Source organism: Periplaneta americana, chromosome 1 (genome assembly GCF_040183065.1).
Source record: "Periplaneta americana isolate PAMFEO1 chromosome 1, P.americana_PAMFEO1_priV1, whole genome shotgun sequence".
NCBI classification, from domain to species: domain Eukaryota; kingdom Metazoa; phylum Arthropoda; class Insecta; order Blattodea; family Blattidae; genus Periplaneta; species Periplaneta americana.
The window spans coordinates 80,038,352-80,061,757 of record NC_091117.1 but is presented as its reverse complement, the minus strand read 5'-3'; the positions used below and the strand labels follow the sequence as shown (position 1 = coordinate 80,061,757).

At 35.2% G+C, this 23,406-nt stretch overlaps 1 long non-coding RNA gene across 1 annotated transcript; it reads left to right on the top strand.

Annotated features, from left to right (window-relative positions):
* The first annotated feature begins 2,843 nt into the window (after positions 1–2,843).
* On the top strand, positions 2,844–21,771 carry LOC138697359 (uncharacterized). Its single transcript, XR_011331571.1, has 2 exons — positions 2,844–2,938; positions 21,583–21,771. It is a non-coding gene; the product is annotated as an uncharacterized lncRNA (long non-coding RNA).
* The last annotated feature ends 1,635 nt before the right edge of the window (positions 21,772–23,406 follow it).

Sequence of the window (23,406 nt, the reverse complement as noted above, 5' to 3'; positions counted from 1 at the left end):
CCCGTGACTGTATGAAAGAAACCTCTTGTGTATATAAATGATGTGACAAAGACAAAACAAATCCAATACTAAAAACTTTTTCCCACAATCGATGTATTTTGACTATAAGCTTGCCAAAATTCACCTGTCTCTATGTAATATTTAACGACTTCCTGTTAGAGATGTTTATCGTGAGAGGTAAACTTTTGTTATTAGCAAATAATGGCAAAATTATTCAAACTAACAACAGAATGTTTCTTAAGATTTCTCTCGAGCATGGGTTCGATTTCCTCTTGAGCTGATTATCCGGTGGGTTTCTTCCGAGATTTTCCCCAACCGTAAGATGAATGTCAGGTAATCTGTAGTGAATCGTCGTCCTCATTTCGCCAAATACGATCTCGCTATCACCAATCACATCGACGCTAAATAACCCAGTAGTTGATACTGTGTCGTTAGATAACCAAGTAAAAAGTATTATTATTATTATTATTATTATTATTATTATTATTATTATTTTATTATTATTATTATTAGGCTATAAATCAAATTCTACAATGTACCTTACATAATTCCTTGTTTTTACACTACATCAGAAAAATGACGAGCTGAAGTCCTTAAAGGAACAACATCAATAACGCGTGAGTCTTGAGTTCATTCTACTGAGCAGTGGTATAACGCAGTTGGTGTAACAAAGTGGGTTGGTTCGACAGCGAGTTAATGTTGCATATAGCCAGACACTCGCCAAAATTCCATGAATCATTTCCCAAGACATTTAGGCTCACTCCACTTGTCACAGTCGCACTGTCGGCTTTACGCTGTAAAGCTGTCTGGAAATTAATTACCGCGTGATCAGCTCTGCACAGCACCACGTAACTCCTTTGTTCACATTGTGACTCGAGTTGACATCCACAATAGGCCTACTTCTGCACTGCGTAATTGAAATGTCTCTGGACCGCTTGAAAGCTTATTTATTTTGAGTGATTGCATTGGTAATTATTTTACGTTCCTTTCCAACCAGCCAAGTTATTCAGAGACGATAACATTGATGTTAAAGAATTAATACAATGAGGAATTCAGAAAACAATAAAAATGTGTACTGAAGAAATTTTAATACACTAAGTTCTTGGACAGCGGGCTAGATGCGTGGTAGAGGGCTGGCCTCGCATTCGGGAGGTCCGGGGTTCGATCCCAGGGGCCGGCAATCCTAACTGAGGTTTTCCATGGTTTCCTCAAATGCCGGGATTGTACCTCTTGAAAGTCCGGCCATGGACGGCGATCCTTCCCTTAATCCTTTCATATGTGTGAGTGAAGATGTGTAATGTCTTAAATGTTTGTGTTGTATCGGAGGTGGCCCTAGCATTGAGCTGATCCCTCATCCGGGGAGGCCCTCCATGTCCTGTGTGGTCAAAAAAGTATGTATATGATCCATAGCTTAATACCTCTCCCGACAGGTCGCGGCCCTGTAAGGCCCGGGTGGCGTGGGTCGTGTAAATGCACCTAGAAGGGAGAGGTTAAACTGAGAGAAAGAAAGAAGAAGAAGTTCTTAGACAAAGTCTGGTGTAGTATTTCGCCAACTCTTAATATTTTATATTCATGTTGTCATCAAAAATTGGGGAATAAGTATTAAAATCTGATAAAACTAAATAACAGTATAAATTTAAAGAATTCCTACCCATCAATTGTTTACTGGGACAATTTTTCCCGTAAAACGTTTTGTGCTTACGAACAATGGAACATTTTAAACATTTGTCCCAATCAATTTGTTCCGAACAACTGTTTGTTGCTGTTGTTTAGTCAACTGTCCGAAGAGAGGTTGGAATCTCATGAATGACGCTCATGAGGCAATTAAGCCAAGAGATAGTGGAGTAGGGTGGCCAGTTCCTTTCCTCCTCGAATGTATACAGAGTGTTAAAAAAAAGTATCCAATATTTTAAGAGGTGATGGTATGCATCAAAACAAGAAAATTATGTCTAATAAACATGGGTCCTACAACACATACTTTCTGAGATCTGAACACTTGTTCATAGGAGGTGCTCAATGTGACGTCCATTCATGGCAATGCATTCCTCTGCCCTTCGCCGTAAGGAATCACGCACTTTTTGAAATTTGTTTTAATGCGTTAATAAGAAAGTTCTGATAACGATCACCAGTTAATCTCTGTGGTAGCACGTATGGCACTATTAATCTATCACCAGGAACCCCTGCCCATAAGTTGATTGAGAATCGGTGCTGATGCCTTGTTTCTTCAACTGCATGGGGATTTTCATCACTACGAAAATTCACATCATTTCTGCTGTATCCCGAGCATATCCGCAACCAAACTTTTGTTTTCAGTATTCCTTGCGACGTATCATTATTCCATGCGAGGGGTGTCAACTACGGTATGATTATCTGGTAGTCTGCTGTATTATAGGGCAGAGAAATGCATTTCCATGAATGGACGTCACATTGAACACCTCCTATGAACAGTGTTCAGATCTCAGAAAGTATATGTTGTAGGATCCATGTTTATTAGACATTATTTTCTTATTTTGATGCATACTATCACCTTCTAAAATATTGGATACTTTTTTCTTAACACTCTGTATACAGTAATATATCTCTGATAGCTACATATTCCACTAATCAGACTTCAGATGTACAGTAAGTATGCAAACAATTTTTCTTCCTCTGACACATATCGTCAAGTGAGCTGTACTGTCTGATAACAGATACTGTACATATCAGCCAGAGTCTTAATCAGAGGTAGCCCGAACAATTAATACACCAAATATACGTAACAACAAGCGATTTTAAAAATCAGTTTCCATGGAAACGATAAGATTTTCAATTCTGAATATGAAGTGTGAAAAAATTCAAATTAATAAGAGTCAAGAATCTTATGAGGATCGTCCGCGGTTGCAACCATGGAGAATGGAAAACCGAAATTAATTTAAAGAGGATACTTTTACAGAATGAAGTAAGTATGGAATATTGCTAATAACTTTTTATACAGAGTGAACCGTAAGTAATGTCATTTATTTCAAGGTGTTATTCCTTAAGATATTTCGAACAATTTTGCTCGACTTCGCTTTCTTTTCGAGAAAAAAAAAATGTTGTATATTGAGCCGTGCTCGACATCGTAGCTGTCCATCTAGTACATCACTTCGCCCGACAGAGTGCTCTCAGACGATATGTTATAGATAGCGCTACGAATTCCTTCATTTTCTTATCCAAATTATCCTATGGGCCGGTTGATTACGTCAGACGAAGAGAGAGGGAAAGCGAGTTTACTTGGCTACGGGCAGTGGTATGTAACTCACTTAGGAGTCGGAGCCCGTATTGACAACATCACTTAGGAGCCGGACTCGGTATTGATAACATCACTTAGGAGCCGGAGGTCGTACCGTTAACATTACTCAGCAGTCGGAGTTAGTATCGAGAACACTACTCAGCAGCCAGGCCGCGTATCAGTCAGGCAATCGACGTGCACTCAGGAAATAGAGCTCGAACTGTATTCTTCACTGGTAACTTAAGTTCGCCGTGTTAGATTGTTCGAGAATAGTGTATCATTATATTTCACTTGAGAATTTACGGATTATATGAAACCTTGTTTCAAATATATCTTGACATTTAGTGCGGCAATAGTTGTATCAGATTTGTTATTATTGGAGTAGACAAATTTGGGTTGTGATATCATGGTTATTTTTGCTTGTTTGTGTTTGAGATATTGTGGTGGATCGTGTATGGAAATCACTCGCTGATGATACGTCTTGGGTTAAGTAATTACGATTACGTGAAGCGATGTATTGTAATATATGAGGTTGTATTGTATTGGGGGATTACGTGATGAGACATAACTTTGATATGTGAGGTAGTATTGATGTTCCAAGACGGTTTGGGTGATAGCGTAGTGTATGCGATCTTTTGGCTTACATCGTATTAGACGCTGTAATGAACTAGAATAGTATGGACCTCATTTATCTATTCTAGTACTTGCTACTCCATATTGGTTATTATTGGTTTCCACACCGGTATTCAGGAATCGAGTGCATTGACTTTCCATTGCTATTCAAACGATCATTTGTATTTTGAAATTATTGTCGGTTACTTATTATCTATCGTATCTCTCTCTCTCTCTCTCTCTCTCTCTCTCTCTCTCTCTTGGGCATTGTTTGATTGTAAAGTACAGAGACTATTGTTAGTGCTATTTGCACAGTTTATGTGAGACATATGTGGAATTGGTAATTTATATAGTGATCACTCGTGTGACAGTTTGTATTGGGTAAATTCTTTGTGTGATACTGAGCCCATGTGTACGTTCAACTTGGTTAATCAGATTTTATGTTATCTGTAATTGAATGGGGATGTGTTATGAGTTGGCATACTGACTGGGCGTTCATGTTGAGGTTTATATCTAGTTGGTTATACATATTGAGACAATGTTTCAATGACTAAATGATTAATCGGTCAGTAACTGATTATTGAGAAATGGGTGTATCAGATTGTATTACGACTTGTAAGTATGTTCGCCCAGTGTAGGTAAAGTCTCCACGATTCAGTTACTGTTTCACTGCTTAGTCAGATTAACTTGTAATATTTTCATTCACTTAATTTCATACCTATATGTTATTTCATTTATCATTCATGTATATTGTTATCCATTATTTGTTAATTATATCTGTTATACAAATTCACACTATTTATTTCTAAAGTCTTCCACTGCGCACATCTAATCATCCAATGTAACATACATCTGGCGAATAACAGCCACTATAAGAAGAAGTAGAGGAGGAGAGGATGATCGTACACCTCCCCACCCTGACAATATGAATTCTTCATAGCGTATTTTGGAAAAGCTATTGAATTAATTCCCAATATGCTCAGTCTGTTTAAGAGAGCAGTGTATTAGTATGATAAGTGATTGGAAGAATTTAAGTTTCGTCCTTTATATAGCCTATGCAGGAATTTGATCCGCATAAATGTAACTTTTCGTTCTACAAAGGAATTTTACAATATTATATTTGTTCGTACAAATTTCTGCACACTTAAAGGACAAAACTAAAATTATTTCAATAATTTACTATCATAATACTCTGCTTTCTAAAATTGGCAGATCATATTGGGGATCAAGTCAATGGTTTTTCCAAAATACGCTATGAACTATTTAATTAAAAACAATTTTTGTTTGAAATATCTCAAAGAATAACTCCCTGAAATTAATGACGTTACTTACGGTTTAATCTGTATGTAGGCCTATATGTGTATGTATAACTATATATCTGCTATGTTTTGTGTTGTGGTTCATAATATTTACACGGTAATTGTATGTTCAGTACAAAACGTGTCTAATTATGTCCAATTTTATTGCTAAAGGATTAGCTCCATTATTTGTTTATATTTTACTCTCCCCAAATTCCTGACTATAATAAATGATTGAGTGATGAAATGAAACTTCTAGGTACCTAGGACATACTCTGAAAAAGGAAAGAAGCTCAGTTAAAATTTGTAATTTTTTTTTGTAGTTAATCAATTCCTCGTAGAAATTTAGCATTAGGGGTTCCAAAAACTGCCATTAAAATGTTATGGAGAAACCATTAACACTCCGTGCTTACAAAATTCAGCTGCTGAATGAAATTAAACAAGACGACAGAGAAAAACGTGTGGAATTTGCCAATTTTATGCTCAAGAGAATTGACGAAGATGCAACTTTCTTTCAGCGCTTTTGTTTTAGTGATGAAGCAACATTTCAAGTGGATGGTTGCGTTAATCGATATACTGTACCTGTTGCATTTTGGGTCCACAGCCACCGAGGGATATTCATTTTAAATTAACCTCACTATACGCCACAGACGGTGTGAAAATGACTAATAAAATGTCAACGAAATATTCCAACGATTCACTCATTTCAATATGTCACTTAATAAAGTACTGCCAACTTCATGATTTTCATTTTTTCGGTATCGATAATGAATATTAAATCGAATAAGAAATTAAGAAGTTTGGTTGAATATGAGGCTCGAGTTTCCGTAATGTCTTCTTCTCTACCTATTTCATCGGGGCGCAACTATGCCATGGCCCTTTTCTCTACCTGATGAGAACGGGGCGCAACTATGCTCACAAAACAGGGACCTTTTTTATCTGCTGCATCTTGCCTGACTGTGGGGCACAACAATGCCCCGCCCGTTAGAGGGCGAAATTTTGAATTTTATAATGAGGGTATGTATATTTATGCACTTTTAGCAACACAGATTGTTATCTTCGCCATCTATTCAAGAAGTAAAAACTAAAGAACCCAGCCACCGGCGTAATTCTGACGGTTAAGGCGCTTGCCTGCCGATCCGGAGTTGAGCTCGGGCGCGGGTTCTATTCCCGCTTGGGCTGATTACATAGTTGGTTTTTTCCGAGGTTTTTCCCGAGGTTTTTCCAAACTGTAAGGCGAATGTCAGGTGATATATGGCTGGTTCGATTCCAGCTTGGGCTGATTACATGGTTGGTTTTTTTTCAGAGGTTTGCCCCAACCGTAAGACAATATTGAAATGCTATTTGTAGAAGTATTGACAAGCTTTCAGAAATGCCTTATTTGTGTAATTTACCAACCCCCGAAGATTAACGATATTGCAGAGATCGAGAGATCGTTATTGGAATTCATCACAGATTATGAACACGTCTTAATAATGGGTGATCTTAACACAAATTTGTTAGCCTCTGATTCGAACTACACTAGACATCTATTGACCATGTTCCAGGCTCTTGATCTAGCAGTCCTTCCCCTTGAACCAACCCACCATACCCAATCTTCCGAATCCCTATTAGACTTAATTATTACGAAGAATGCAGACAAAGTACAAAAACATGGACAATGTGCGGCTTCGGGAATTTCGTACCACGATATTATTTATCTAGTATATTCTTTGAAGTGTCCCAAGCCCACACCTAAACTCATAAAGTATCGTGACTTGAAACGTATTGATGAAACCCAACTACTTGAAGACGCAATAAAGATTCCCTGGGACTCAATATGGACCTTACATACTGTTGACGAGAAACTTGTTAAACTAAATGAGTATATTATAAATTTATATGACAAGCATGCTCCTATCAAATCTAAACGCGTAAAAAGAACACCAGCACCATGGATGACTGCTGACATACGTAGTATGATTACGGACAGAAACACTGCATACAAAACGTTTAAACATGACAAGACAGAAATCTCTTATAATTATTATAAACTCTCACGTAACAGAACTACTCAAGCCATTAGAAACGCAAAACTGAGACATTTTCATAACATCTTGAAGGGGGGAGCTGACCCTTCCGAACTGTGGAGAAACTTACGGATAATTGGCTTAGGAAATCCCAGGACTCAGGTAGACAGTGTGCCAGTTTCTCTTGACGAACTAAATGACCATTTTGCAACGGTACAGTCAATAACCTTGGATACGGTTGACAAACAGCAGACAGTTAACGAATTACAAATGACTCCAATTCCGGATAGAGAAATATTTTTCTTCACTTATGTCACAGAAACTGAAGTGAGAGCGGCAATAAAACGTATTACTTCTAAAGCTGAAGGTGTGGATAATATTAGTATAATATTATTGAAGAAAATATTGGACATAATACTGCCGACATTAACACATATATTCAACGCCTCACTCATAACTTCTACCTACCCGAACCTCTGGAAGAAAGCCTTTATCCGTCCGATCCCTAAAATTAAAACCCCATTATGTGCAAATGATTTCCGTCCAATTAGTATCCTACCTGCCCTATCAAAAGCTCTGGAACGTATTGTTCACAAACAACTAATGAACTATCTAACCGAACATGCCTTACTGGACGAATACCAATCCGGGTTCAGAAATGGACATAGTACGACTACAGCACTACTAAAAGTGAATGAGGATATACGTGAAGCCACAGATGAACGTAAATTAACATTACTGACATTACTTGACTTCAGTAAGGCATTTGATACAGTTGACACGGACCTTCTATTATGTAAATTAAGACTTCTGCATCTTTCTGAAAGTTCTGTTACTTGGTTTGAATCCTACCTTCGCGAACGTCAACAATGTGTCATTGCATGCGATTATTCTTCAAGATGGTGTGTCGTGAAATCTGGAATTCAACAAGGATCAGTTCTCGGACCTTTACTCTTCATGATTTATATTAATGACGTGACTAAAATGATAAAACACTGCAAATACCATATGTATGCTGACGACTTGCAAATTTATTTGCATTTCCACCCTGATGAGACTAGTGACGCAGTAAATAAAATAAACGAAGACTTAAATTCGATTTCACTGTGGTCACACAAATTTGGATTAAGGTTAAATCCAGAGAAATCGCAAGCAATCGTAATGGGACATAATCGTCTACGAAGTACTCTTGATAGTGGTACTATACCACATATAACATTGAATGGGATTATTGTTAAATACAGTGAAACAGTTAAAAATCTTGGCATTTTTATGGATAGCGATCTAAATTGGAACACCCAAGTAACACACACTTGCAAAAAAATATTTTCTCAACTTCACTCTTTGTTTCATATGAAAGAATTTCTACCACTTAGTCTAAAAAAGAATCTTATTCAGACGCTTGTAATGCCCCATTTTGATTATTGCGATTCCTTACTAACTAATGTAAGTTCACTCTTAGCTGAGAGACTACAACGTGTTCATAATGTGTGCATACGATTCATCTGCAATACTCGTAAATTTGACCATATAACACCTTCCCTCCAGTTACTTTCATGGGTGCGTCTGAAGGAACGAAGAACAATACATTCACTGTCTCTTCTATTTAGAATCATGCATACTTCTACTCCGAATTATCTCTTATCGCGCTTTCAATTTCTTACAACTCTTCGAAACCGACATCAAGCACTTCTTTCTATCCCTCATCATAGAACGTCTCTATACTCATCCTCGTACACTGTAGAAATACCTCGTCTCTGGAATTCGCTACCTAATGATGTCAGGGACTGCCGGACTTTATCACAATTCAAAATTAAATTGGAAAATTTTGTCTTGTTTAATGCTTTTTAGATATTGCTAGAAGTGTCGATTTGTGTTTTTTTTACTCCAGATTAAAATCGCAAGTTTCTTGTTTATGTTAGTTAATTAGGATACAATTAATTATACTTAATCACTCATTTAAAGTTTGTGTGACTGCAACCTGTGTATATTTTTGTGTGACTTTACTTCGTTTATAGTGTTTTTTTTTCCTTTTTATTTCTGTTATTGTATTTGTATTCCTGGTGTTGTGGAAGAGAAGGCCTGATGGCCTTAACTACACCAGAATAAATAAATAAATAAATAAATAAATAAAAAAAATATATTCCCATAAAAGAAACTCTTGACATAATAGAGAAAAAACTGCTTAAAAACAATATACAAAAATCCACAATAGAGAAAATAATTAAACTACTACACATAGTAACCAAACAGAATTATTTCCAGTTCAATAATAAAATATATACACAACAAAAAGGATTAGCTATGGGTAACCCATTATCCGGTTTACTTGCTGAAACATTTATTCAAGATATTGAAGATAAAGAAGTCAATAATATTCTAAAAACACACAATATTACATTTTACAATAGATACGTAGATGATACTTTAATAATTTATGAAAGCCAACAAATCAATAAACAAATATTAGAATCTTTCAATAATTTGCATAATAACTTAAAATTCACACAGGAAATTGAAGTTAATAATATGATTCATTTTTTAGACATTATGATAAAAAAACATAAAAATAAATTAGAATTTAATATTTACAGAAAACCTGGAATTACTAACCACTAAATTCAGAACATCCTACTGCACATAAATTAAGTAACTTCAATTACATGGTTAATAGATTAATACAATTTCCACTAAGTAAAAACAATTACAAGAAAGAATATAATAAAATAATACAAATAGCCAACGAAAATGGCTATAGTACTAATTTGATTAAAAACCTAATAAACAAGAATAAAAGGAAAAAAGAACTAAGTAATATATCTACATTAACAAAACAAAACAAGACCAACAAAAAATACTTTAGTTTAACATATAATAAATATATATCTAGGAAATTAGCTAATTTTTTTAAAAAAGAAAATATTTCCATAGCGCACAAACCAACTAATAAACTCAATAACAATTTAAACAATAGACTTCAAGAAGTTAACAAACTCCACAATAATGGTATTTACAGATTGGAATGTTTTACATGTAAAGAAAAATATATAGGACAAACCAAAAGAAATTTCAAAATTAGATCCAATGAGCACATTTCTGACTTCAAACATAATCGTAAAAAATCTACATATGCATCTCATCTAATAGACACTGGACATGAATTAGGCCCAGCAAATGAAACCTTAAAAATATTAAAATCAGGAATAGAAACTAAATTGATAAATTCTGCAGAAGAATATTACATTGCTAAACAGATTCAAATAGAGAACAGCATTCTTAATGAAAATTTAACCCAAATCCGAAATCCCCTGTACAACCTCTAACCCCGTCACCACGCAGTATCCTTCCGCGTAGTTGTTTACACGAATATACACTTCCCCCACGTCATACCAGTTACAGTCCTAATAGCAGCAGGTCGTCTCACCACTACGTAAGTACCTCCATAATTTAGCCCTCCAATTAATTTTTCAAATTTTACTAAAATTGATATTATTATTATTATTTCATTACAGATAATTTACATTAAACACAGGATGTTATAGTAATCCATACAGTTGCTAACTATGCAGTTGTCATATTTTAAATCGACGTGAGTACTTTTAAATATCCAATTCGATTACAATTTACATTTGATATTACCATTTCTATTATATTTTTTATACATTTCAGATATTCACCACTCATTGGACTGAACAAGAGTTCCACATATTATGAAGTTTAATTACTAAATTGTTTTAACATTTTTAACATTATTAAGTTTACTACCTGTAATATTACATTTTATCAATGGAGATGGCTTGTACATCATTAATTCAAATAGTACTCACCACCAATAGCTACGTATGTGACATTGAGATATTGTATAACTCTGCCTGAGGATGCCTGAATAGGCGAAAACGTTCGCAATTTTGTAATTCATGTATATAAACTTAATGACTATAAAATAAGTCATTATTTTACATTTATTTGTCATTGACTGAGTAAAAATATTATATTGTATTCATTTATAGAAATTGACAATCTGAATATTCAATCATGCTTTCTAAGTTAAACGTAAGACAAAGGTCAGGTAATCTATAGCTAATCCTAGGCTTCATCTCGCCAAATATCTCGCTATCACCAAATAACCTAGTAGTTGATACAGCGTCGTTAAATAAACAAGTGAAAAACTAAACTCGCCACGTTTACACGGACAAATTATCGATCACTATCGATTAGTAGGGACCAGGTATTTTTAAACATCAATGTACCGATTAAATCCAAAACTTTAAACATTTCTGTACATTTTAAGACTCCATACGTTTATATCCATTAAGAACTTATTTTATAATCACATTTTATAAGCCCGGCAATCATTTTTGATAACTCTGTATAGACCTATGTATTTTTTTAATCCCTCTTCGATTTGGTGAGATTTTGTCATGTATCGGACTGAATTTTCGAATTAGTATTTTTCTTCTATGAATTCCACTATCTGAATTTCGTTAGGCCTACATTAATTTTAGTTGTAATTCTTTTATTATATATCTTTTTTAAATTACGGGTATTACTTCTCTGGTAGCTCAGTGCCAGTTTGCAGACTTGCTGTTCCGCGAAATTGCGTTCGATCCCTGTATTAATTAGTGTGATAATTGTGGTAGACTAAATTGGAGATGACAGAGATAGATAGAGGTGCTTATCGGACGGGACATGCAGCATCCCTAAGCACTCCAGCCCAATTAGACTTTTTGCACACCTGTTATAGAATGGGTTACGTGCCGATTAAAGACGTACTGCCCAGCTAAGTCCATCTCACCGTCACCACACCACATAGTCCTCTCCAGGCATGAAATCCGTATACCATACTTGTGGATACCTCATAGATCTATACTACCGGCCAAAAGTTTTCGATCACCTATCACAACTATGGATTTGTGGTTAAAACAAGGATTTCGTTTCGAATATTCTATCATGTCATAATGCCAGAGACAGAAAATATTTATTTTGTTGGTCTATTTAGTTTTTCCGATGTGTTTTTACATTGAAATAAAGTATATAGTTGTTTTCATAGCTGATCGAAAAACTTTTGACCAGTACTGTATTTTCACTCTCCAAGCCCCGTCAAGACGGATGAACCTACGGACTGCGGTGTCTTTTTCACATACCCATGAGTCGTCCAGAATTTAGAGTCCCTTTATAATGAGAGCGGAGACATTAATCTCTTTCTGATTGTCTGGAATCAATTATCACGACCTACATGTCAAGTAAATCTAATCACACGTAAACAATACTAATACTACTGATGTCTACTGAACGGCAGTATTGAATGGATAGACGCTGATTAGGCTTATATCTACTGACTGGATGTATTGAACTGAGTGAATAGACTAAAGTAATTGCACTTGTCTCCTGACTGGATGTACAATATTAAACTGAGTGCACAGACTGACCTGTTTGAACTTCTGTTCTACTGACTGGATGTTTTGAACGCGTTGGATTTCTGTCTATAGTGAGGGTCACATAAGAACAGTTCCTAAACAGCAAATATTGCAGTCTTGTCAGTTTTGCCAACTGTTAACAGATATCACACGATCCTTCGTACTAAATGACTTATTTACTTACCGTACATTATGTTGGAAGGTTATTCTAAATAATTCAATAATTTGTAACATATTTTCATAGGCAAACTATATGAGAAAGGGATCAACATGTCAAGTATTTTGTCTGGCAATACGAAATTCATTGGTTTGACTAAACAATTGACTCATGAGACCTAACCTAAAAATGTATTTTGTTTGACCACATGAAATTATTAGTACTAACTCCGAAAATTTAACTGACTTTAGTCTTGAATTATAACCACAACGCAACATATAAAATAACTATTATGTATTAATATTGATACTGGTATTAATTAATTATTAGTGTGTTCAAATTTCACTAGTTTCTAGTAACAGGCTCAGAAATCTAGTACAATTTCAATTTCATGGAACTTCAGTACCGACAAATATTGTCGATATTTGTCTCAGCTGCCAACATACTAGTTACAAAATCACTACCATTTGTAGTATTTGTCAGTATCGAAATTTGAAACGAAGTTGGCAAAAGAAAATTCCAGCCTGCAAACTAGAAAATCACAATCCACTAGCATATGTAGTAATGGGGGAAAAATGGTTAGAATTCACCCTTAGGATATGAAGTAAGCTGACCCGGACTATACTTAAGGCAGCGGTAATCAAAACTCGAACGGCAGTGATTACACGCGAGAGACAGTCTATGAAGTAAAGAGACGGGAGAGAGGGACTTGGCATGAAAACTACAACCAATGGTGGTTCGTGCACTAACATTGAGTTCTTCATCAACCCGCTAATAAAAATAGCAAGCTTTGCTGAATCAGTAATGTCACTACTGTCATCAAGAGCCAATAAAATATACAAGGTCTATAAACTTTCTTGCTTTTTTTATATATTCCTCATGAACACAATCAGAAATCTCCTGAATTCTCTTCTGGATATTTAGTCGAGAAAGCGCAGTTTTTCAAAATTAATTAACAACTTTCATTAGACAAATTATTTCAGCCACCTTGGTCATTACGCTTTTGTAAAACTCTCCTCCGCTGGAAGGCTTAAGAGAACGAGCTATTTCGTTTGCCATTAGATAGCTGGCTTACTTACATTTATTTATGTCATCTCTCTCTTCATGATGATGATTTATGGAAGATTTCAATTCTTGGAGTTTAATAGCTTGTTTCATTACTACACTAGCATGTAATATTCAATCAATTTCTTATTACTATTACTGCTACTCCCGGTAATGCTATCAGTATTTTTATTAGTATTGGCGGCAATGAACCTTAGGGGTTTCTTAAAAACCATTTGTAATTATTATTATTATTATTATTATTATTATTATTATTATTATTATTATTAAATCAATAACTAGTAAATAACTGATAAGTCATCAAAAGGTTTTAAAAAATCAAAATGGAAATATAGCGTAGGTTTAGTGTAGTAATTATTTATCCTTCAAGGGAAGATGCAGGCCAATATATTCAATATATTATGGTAACACTTGCTGATTAATAATAATAACAATAATACCTGGCATGCTTGTGTATTCAGCGTAATGCCCTTTAATGTCGCTTCTATACGCTATTACTAATTGAACCGTTGAGCAAAGCAACATATTACATTTTCTCCGACAGAACAGCGAATAAATTCCTCTTTCCATTCTGTACGAAGCCTTCTGTTCCTGCTAGAGTAGAAAATTTGTAGAGCGACATGGTACCGACACTGCTTACCTTCAGTACATGGGCGAGACTGAGAGCAATGTACAGGAAACTCCCCTTACCAGTATTAATGTCTTTGATTACACGATGTAATCACGATACCCAGTTTGATCACCGCTGACTTAAGGGATGTATTGAATTGAATGAATAGACTCAATTAATTGACTGAATGTATTAAACTGAGTGAATTGACTGATGTGATCAGAATGTTGCCTGACTGACTTACTGAAATGGACTGAATGGTCTGAACTGACTGGATTGTTTTGAGATGTACTGAGTATGTTGAACTGATCAAACTGGTTAAAGCTACAGTTGATTCACGTTACTCAAATCTGTAAATCTTCAGTATTTTTTCGAATAATTTTGTTATAATTTTATTTTATGAGTAATGTCACCTTTAAACTACATTTGTCCTTTCAGAAACTATTACATTATGATAAGGTAATGGTGAAGAGTTCAACGGCGCTCTGTTTTTGTCCAAATTAAGCTTGCACAATTAATAAGGCAATATATAATTTATATGTACATTTGGTTTTTATTAAGTACATACAGATAATATTACAACAGTATATTACCTTCTATAAGACAATTATTAAAAACATAAAATTGACATAGCTTGATCCTGATGCTCTGGTTTGAAATATATAAATACACATAATATATTAACATAGAAAGAGATTATATGTAAATAAAAACAGGGACATAATAGCCCCCAAATTCCGGTGAAGTCTCGCCGTACTGTGCGGAAATATTATTTTGAACTAGAACTTCAAGATTACATTAAGCAACTACATCTTCAACCTGAATTATATTCACCATCTTTCAACGTCAGAGTACTATTGTCTGTTCAGTACCTTTCATAAATATGTACCAACATTAGATATACAACGACCATGTAATTATAGTAACAAACGGTCACAGTTTCAGACGACACACAACAAACGTAAAACGAAAAGATCATGTTCAACACCCATTTCCCCTGAACTGGAGACAATTTCTAAGTCTCATCCGTGTAATTTACTGAAGAACAGAATCTTTTTTTATTATCAAACAGACGTTTATTTGTATAAATTGTTATTTCATGTGAACAAAAACAGTAAAGCGTCGACTTTCCACAACACAGATTATGGCTAAAATCTTATCCTACATTAAATAGAGAAAATAGACGTCAGTATGAACTGAAGGACATATATGCCCTTTTTCTGCTGAAGAGATTATTGTAGTGTCAAATAAATTGTTTGTTCGCAGAGATATCTTCCTGAAAAGTAGGAAACTGGATGGGACGGGGAACAACCCACTGTAAATCTTTCTTGTAGCTCTGTACCACGTAGAACGCAGCGTTAATTTCCTTCGAATGGAACTCCTTCTAATTACTTTTATTCTCCTTAAAAGTAATTACATTCATGATATTCATAACACATCCTTGTCCTCTACAGAACTCTATCCATCTCCTCCCAATATTGTTTTCTGTATCTTCTTCCCATGGACCTAAATCAGCATCCTTAATTTTATTCTCCTTTTAACCCGTCCATTAAGATCGCCTATTATTAACAGTTCACATCCATTTCTTTTCTTAGTAAGATTACTTGTTTCCATTTCTTTTTATAAAGACAGCCACACCTGATTTTGATCTCTCTGTTTTTTCATCTCCATTCATCTCCTGTCACTTCTTGTTTTCGACTTTTCTTTTCGTTTCTACCATTACCAGCCATGATATCTACAGTCCCTGGCCAAATAAATTAGACGCACCTTCATTTTTCGTAATTCATCTCAGAAAACAAATTTTAATAATATTCATCTACCATTGTTATTGTTAAGGAACACTTGCAGCAGCTGTTGTGCACAACAATTCATTAATTTCATGCTTACAGTAACATGTATATTATGTTACAAAATAAAGGTGAGTCTAATAATTTGGCCAGGGACTGTACATCCATGGTTATACTTTTCCTTAATTACTCCTGTAATTTTCCACGTATTCCTAGTACATTCTACATTTCACAGGTGTCTTTTATGGGAAATGTAGCATTCCCCCTTTTCCCCCCCTCCACCGAGAAGGGGTTGCAAGTCCTGTGTTCAACTCCCAACTTCGAGAACCAGGATTTTCTGTTTGGGTTTACTCGATTAGCGTTTTTAGTACCATCTACATGATAGTTTTCTTTCAGTGTGTGCTCTCTTAGCTGGTAGATCCAATTATAGCGACAGAAACTCCATTCTTCGCCCTTTCATGTCTTAGCCATCTTAACGTGCACCGAGGGACCATGATGAATAAGATAACTTGAATAAAATACTTTTCTCAGGTTTCAATGGTATACACTCACCAGCAGAATATGGCCCCTGGTAGCTGCGAAGCAGATGTAGGCCTAGATCATAGAATAAGGAAGGCAAAGGGAGCGATAAAGATATTGAATGCGGTCCTATAGAGTAGAGTTATCTCCAAATCGATTAAGAAAATGATTATTCAAATTATAGTAGAAAGCATATTGACATATGGGGCAAAGGAATGGACTCTTGTTGAAAGCTATAAATCTAAGGTCCAAGCAGTAGAAAAGAGTGGGATCAAAAGAGGGAAGAAGGTGTCCAGGTTAGAGAGAAGAAGAAAATAAAGTTATAACGAATACAGAATTCGAACTCTCCAATGGTATGACTATGTGAAAAGAATGGAGAAGTAAAGATAATCGAAGATACTTCTGGAATGGTCACCGGGTGGAAGGAAGAAGTGTGCACTGCCGAGAAGAACATGGAGAGAAGTAATAGTAAATCACTATCAACAGAAGGAAGATTGACAGGATCGTGAAGGATGGCGAAAGATTCAGGATACAGACCGATTATTTAATCCTGACAGCTCAGCGACGCGAAAGAGGGGAAGTAATAGGAGGAGTGGGGAGAGTTCCGGAGTAGAGATAAGGGCGAGCGGTCGGTAAAGGAATGCAGTACAGCTTAATTGTACTGGAAACATATTGCTCTACCGCAGGCATGACACCGATCGCTTCGAAGGCAAGCCAGTGAATAACCCGAACACCCCTTGGAGTAACTAAATGGACTCGCCTGACCCAGGCGCAGATCGCCGGCGACTGTCAGGACTAAATAATCGTACTGTAGCCGCTGAAGAGCGCAGCAGCTCTAAAAATAAAACAAAGAAATCCATTCATCTCAACCGGGTTTGAACCGGCGTACCTCGTATCTGTTAGCAAACATGGCGATCTCTATACCATCCAGATAAAGATCCATCACGATCTGTGGGATCGAAGGAGAAGAGCTTGAAAATGGAGGGATAAGAGGAGAAAGAAAAGCTGTAGAAGATAGAAAAGATCATGATTTATGAAAGAAAAGTAAAATAGGATTGAAAATGAAAGAAATCTGTACTATAATGTGATAAGACGAGAATGACGATTTGCTGACCCTCTCTTGCTGCGTAATATTGTAACGATGGGGCTTATCAAACTCAAGTTTGCTGTCCTTTGATCACACACGCTTTGCATGCAAATCAGTAGTAGATCTAACATGTGTTGAACTCGCACGCTTGATAATGTGCTAAAGTCCACTATATTGTTTACACTATGCATGTATATTTCTTTGTACCTCTCAGCTAGGGAGCTAGCACAATATTGACTCAAGTACAACCACTTACTATTGTTAAGTCTTGCGCAAAAACTAGCTATACTACAAATTATTCCTGTTATTTGCTTATCAAATTCGCCTTACATGCTTACATGTCTGTATTTGAATCATTGTGGTAAATCGGACATTCGATCTAACTGACCAATTGTAACTATTTTCTTACATAAGTTCCATAAGTACATATTGGTTGCTTCGTCCTTGAGAGAAATTATTTTAGCATACGTAATGCATTTTAAAATCACCACCATATGTTTCAGGAATAATTTGACAAACCTTGTGGGCATGTTCCTCACAACAAAACAAGAAAAAAAGTTTAAATATTTCCGAAAATTCTTAGTTTCTTTAGTTGTTAATGAAAGAACATAATGAAACATCTGTTAGATATTGTCAGCTTGGTTGCAAGTGTTGCAACTTTAATCAATTCAGAAACTCATAGCAATGAAAGTTTACGTTCAACGCGTTTCGAGGTACAATCCAACAACTTAACTTAAGTTTGTAACCGACAATAATATTCATTTTGTTAGATAATCGAATGATGTTATCGATACAAGCAGTGGCGGCTCGTACCTGAAAATAATAGCGTGCTAAAAATATTTTTAGACTCTCCTAATTTTTTAAGGTTAAATCCATCCGTTGACAATTTGAATAGACTTAGAATTGCCTTTAAACAGTTTGCTATTTTCAATGTACAGTATTCTCTCACTACACTGTGCACGCTGCTTATCAGATTAGTAAAACCTATGAACATACCGAGATTATATGACGTTTCCGTCTCATCGTGGCCTCGTAGCGCTAGTTCAAATTTCCCACAAAATGTAATACAATCAATTATTTTCGATAAAATATATCGATTTTTTAGACTTTCTCATGTTTCTGTGCTGATTCTTGATAAACTCTATTAGCTGCGCTGCAATATTTGCGGTGCAAATCGTACAAAGATCAAACGAGTTTATGTTTCTTGCTGTGTGAATGTTTCTTTATATATTCATTCAGAGACAAAGATCTTTGACACGAATCACCGCTACTAAATAGGAGGCAAGGGAAACAGAACAGAGCATTTCGTATTTCGCATCCACATATCCAGTCACTGTTGTCATAAACTCTTCTGTTACATTTCCTAGTGTACACATAGTTTTTACCATCCTTTATTTTCTGCACAATATTGGTGTTGGCCGCCCTAGATTTTTAATTCTAATTTTATCTTCTACGGCTGCTTCAAGAAAGCAGTTTTGAGTAATGAATCGATGGAGTATATAACTATAATGAATCCCATAAACTTGCACAAACTGTTTTGAAAGTGGGGAAATAATCCCTATTTTAACGGACTCCCGCGAAAAGGTATGCCAACATAGACCCCGTAACACGTAGATGAAAAACTCAAAATTTCTGCTGAGATTATATAAAAGTAAACCTGTTTACACAAACGTTCAAAAATGTATTTCAATATGATTATATTTATGAAGAAACAAAAAGCAAAAATAAGCTACATATATAAAACGTATTTTCTTTATTTCAAAGTTATATCTTTAGCGGTGTCTAGGCAGCACTGTTCCGTTGACTGCTACGAACCAAAGAATATAGAAGGGAAGAGAGAAAGTTTCACCAAAACAAAGTGAAGAAGAGCGTACCGCGCTGCACAATAGTGAGCACGGTGTTGTGTGAAAAAGCAGGACAAAATATCAAGGAGGGACGAGGTGAAGTGCTGTTCTGCGCATGAGCAGACACTGCTAGCCGGGCTAAATTGGGAATTAGCACGTCGAGTAAGGATAGATTCCATTGAGTCTATAGCACCAAATTATCGAAAATAGTGAACTATTATAAGTATAATTTGTATTATGTGCGTTTTTTTAACAATATTATTTCGACGATAATTTTATGGCGTGCTACAGCACGTTAGCACGTAGGGAGCAGCCGCCACTGGATACAAGCCTGCTGATGCACCCATCGTATCCAAGATAGCTATGTGTTACCAAGGAGACTTGTTTACTACAGGAGAACATTTTGAACATTTGTTATGAGTTTCTAAATTGATTAAAGTTGCAACACTTGCTACCAAGCTGACAATATATGAGTAATTTATCTTAAGGCATAGTTTTTATAATTTTTTATAATTTTAATATCGAGACCTTATAGAGGTTTGAATTATCACAACCATTTGCCTGTTTTTCAAGTCATTATTTCACTTTGCCTTTTGTTTGCACAGTTATCTTAATATTGTGATTTTTTCTCACGTCGTGTACTTTACTACATTTCATTATGTTGCATTCCAGCTATGTCTTTATGTAAAAAGCTTCATAATATGCTAACCAGACCTGAAGATGCTATCTTAATAGCGAAAGCGCTAGTCGTATATATGTTTTATGTGTATAACCTAATGTAAACTTTTGTACTATGCATTAGGTTAAAAATAGAGAGTTATTGAAGGACCTATGATAGCCTATTTATCTTCATTTAATATATGAGTAGTCCAGTATCAAAATTGATCATCTGAAGTTGTTATTGAAAAGGAGTTAGAAATGGCATCGGCCATATTGAAACTGTATGTTTCATGTGATAGAAGACTGAAAGCAAAACGTATCATTTATCACCATAAAGGGTGTGTTGAAATTTCGTCTTGGTTACCTATAGAACTGATCATCTGCACTGTAGATATGGTTTCAAAACTTCTTATTTACAATGCTGGAATTGGTTTCAAAAGTAATCGTCTACAATGTCATAGCAGTAACGTTTGCATTTGCGAAATCAACATTTATCATCTGCAGTGGAGAATTTATAATGTTTCAAATTTATTTACGTGTGGATATTTGAGAAAATGTGTCGGTCATTCCGTTAGTTGAAGGCACCAATTAATGCCTTGTTCATTACAGAAGTTTATAGTAAATGTTATATGCAAGATAATTATGGATACAGAGAGAGAAGTGGCGTCAATTATCATCAGGTGTAAGACCTGCAGAGTCTACTAAAGTGGATAGCAAGAAGAGATCAAACGAGATAGCCTCATTTCTGTATCATCGCCTAATGAACACTACTTTTCGGGCAAATACAGAAACTGTGCGAATGTTTGCTGACGGATGTGCCGGACAAAATAAGAACTCGATTGTCATAGGTATGTCAGCTGCATGGCTTTTAAACGATGCCCCAGAGTTGATTAAATATATACTGAATTTATTTTCCCTGTTCCAGGGCATTCTTACGTGCCACCAGAGTATTCGGTCATATAGATAAAATAATAAAAAGGAAAAATATTATTGATGATCCTAATGATACATAGGTATATTTCAAGATTATGGGGAGGTAACCAAAATCAATGATATTGTTATGTATGACTGGAAAACTGCTGTCGGAGATGTGCTGAAGCCACCAAATCTTTGGCACTTTAAATTTGCAGAAGCAATTAGTAAAATCTAGGGACAAAGTTCTTGTGAGAGGGGAACAAAACTACAATATGGACTTTAATACCTCAATAAGTGTCTGTAAACCATCTAAGAGTATTATTAACATAAAGCCCAAACGATTTTCTTTAAGGTGTCAACCCAAAGCCAAGAAAATGAAGGATGTGGAACGACTACTGGCAAAACACTATGAAAACAACTGGCGAGACCTCGATATTCTCGCATTCTACAGAAATTTTCTTCACAAAACTGTAGGAAATCGTCCTGTGACAGGTGGTGATGGAGATGAAGAAGAAGAAGAAGAAGAAGAAGAAGAAGACGACCCAATGGTTGATGCTGATTTCAACGTTTAACTTGTTGTAAAGTGTGAAACTAAGTTGTGACTATTATAACACAATATACATATTATGCAGTCATTCCAAAATGTACAATATTCTTGTTATAAGGACTCTTACAAATGTGAACAATAATGAAAAGTTGTGTTTTGTACTAAAAACCATGTAAAATAGATCATGATATAAAATATGAAAATAATGATACTGGTCCAAAACTTATCAACTTGCATATACAGTTACAAAGCTAATCATCTACACATTTCAGTTTCAAATTTCACCTATTTGTACTCCCTTAATTAAGTAAAGAGTTATAGGGCAGTTATTTAGGGTGACAAGGAAGTGAACTATTCAAAACATTTTACTGTTTAATTGAAAATATGTTTTACAGAAGTTTTTTACCTCTCCTGTAAAATTACAAAATTGTTAGATGATCAGTTTTGTTATTGGACTACTCATATAACAGAAGTTTCATTATTTTCTTTCATTAATAACTAAAAAACTAAGGATTTTCGGACATATGTCTATGAACTTTTTTCTTGTTTTGGTATGAGGAACATGTCTCCAAGGTTTGTCGAAGTATTTCTAAAACACTCTGTATAATGTACAATCTCGATATCATGGAGGGTATTCGTCGAACTAATATGGGAGCAAGTATTACAGTTTAAAGGGAGAGTTAGGTCGAGGAGTTAAGTTACTAACTATGTATATTATCCAATAATTGTTCTGCAAAAACTTTATGAACTTAATTATATCCAAACTTACAAAATAATTTTCTTACGCTTAACATACTTATAATTTTCAGAATACTCGAAAGCAGGATCTAATGTTTGCCTAATCAATCCGAATATGTTTTTGTTGTTTGCCAGTGCCCAAGACTTGAATTTACTTCATTTTCTTGCGTGCGTCCCACTCTGAATATTAATATTTTGAAATAGCCAGTTAGACATCATTTCGTTCCAACTTCATTCCTCTCTTCCGTCAAGAAGACAAACAGAGGCCATGCGGTACAACAGTCTGTACGTGTGTTGTAATATATTTGCCAGAGTCGGATGTTTTAATTATTTCAGCTAATTTTCAAAGATTTAACATATATCTAAAGTTTATGACGTAACAGAACAATTTAGTCATTTGGATACACTGCATTGTTATTAGATTTTTTTTTTATTTTGCTTTATTTCTGAACATATTCATACTTGTGTAGCTACTCCTGCCTTGATCATATATTAACACACTAACTTCTTCGTCTTTAAATATTTCCTTCTATTCGAAGCCGATTTTCTTGTAGGATCTGTACCATTGGTATGAGAATTGATAGCTTACCCTATCAAGTTTTTTTTAAGTAGCTACATCCTGTCATCCTTTTAATTATGTGACCTTCGGGCACAACAAACTTGTGGCGGCGGTGTCAGATTTTTAAAAGGAAGTAGTGTTTTTTTTTTTTAATTGAGGAGCTGTGTGCAGTAACAGTTTTAATGTAATGCGTAGAACTGGGGATTCCGAGTTCGATCCCCGACGTCAAAGCGAATTTTTCTCCATTAATAACCAATGGTAACCATAACAGATAATTCTGCATGGCCAAAAATAAATATTTAGATAAAAAAACATAGTTTTTTAGAAAAATT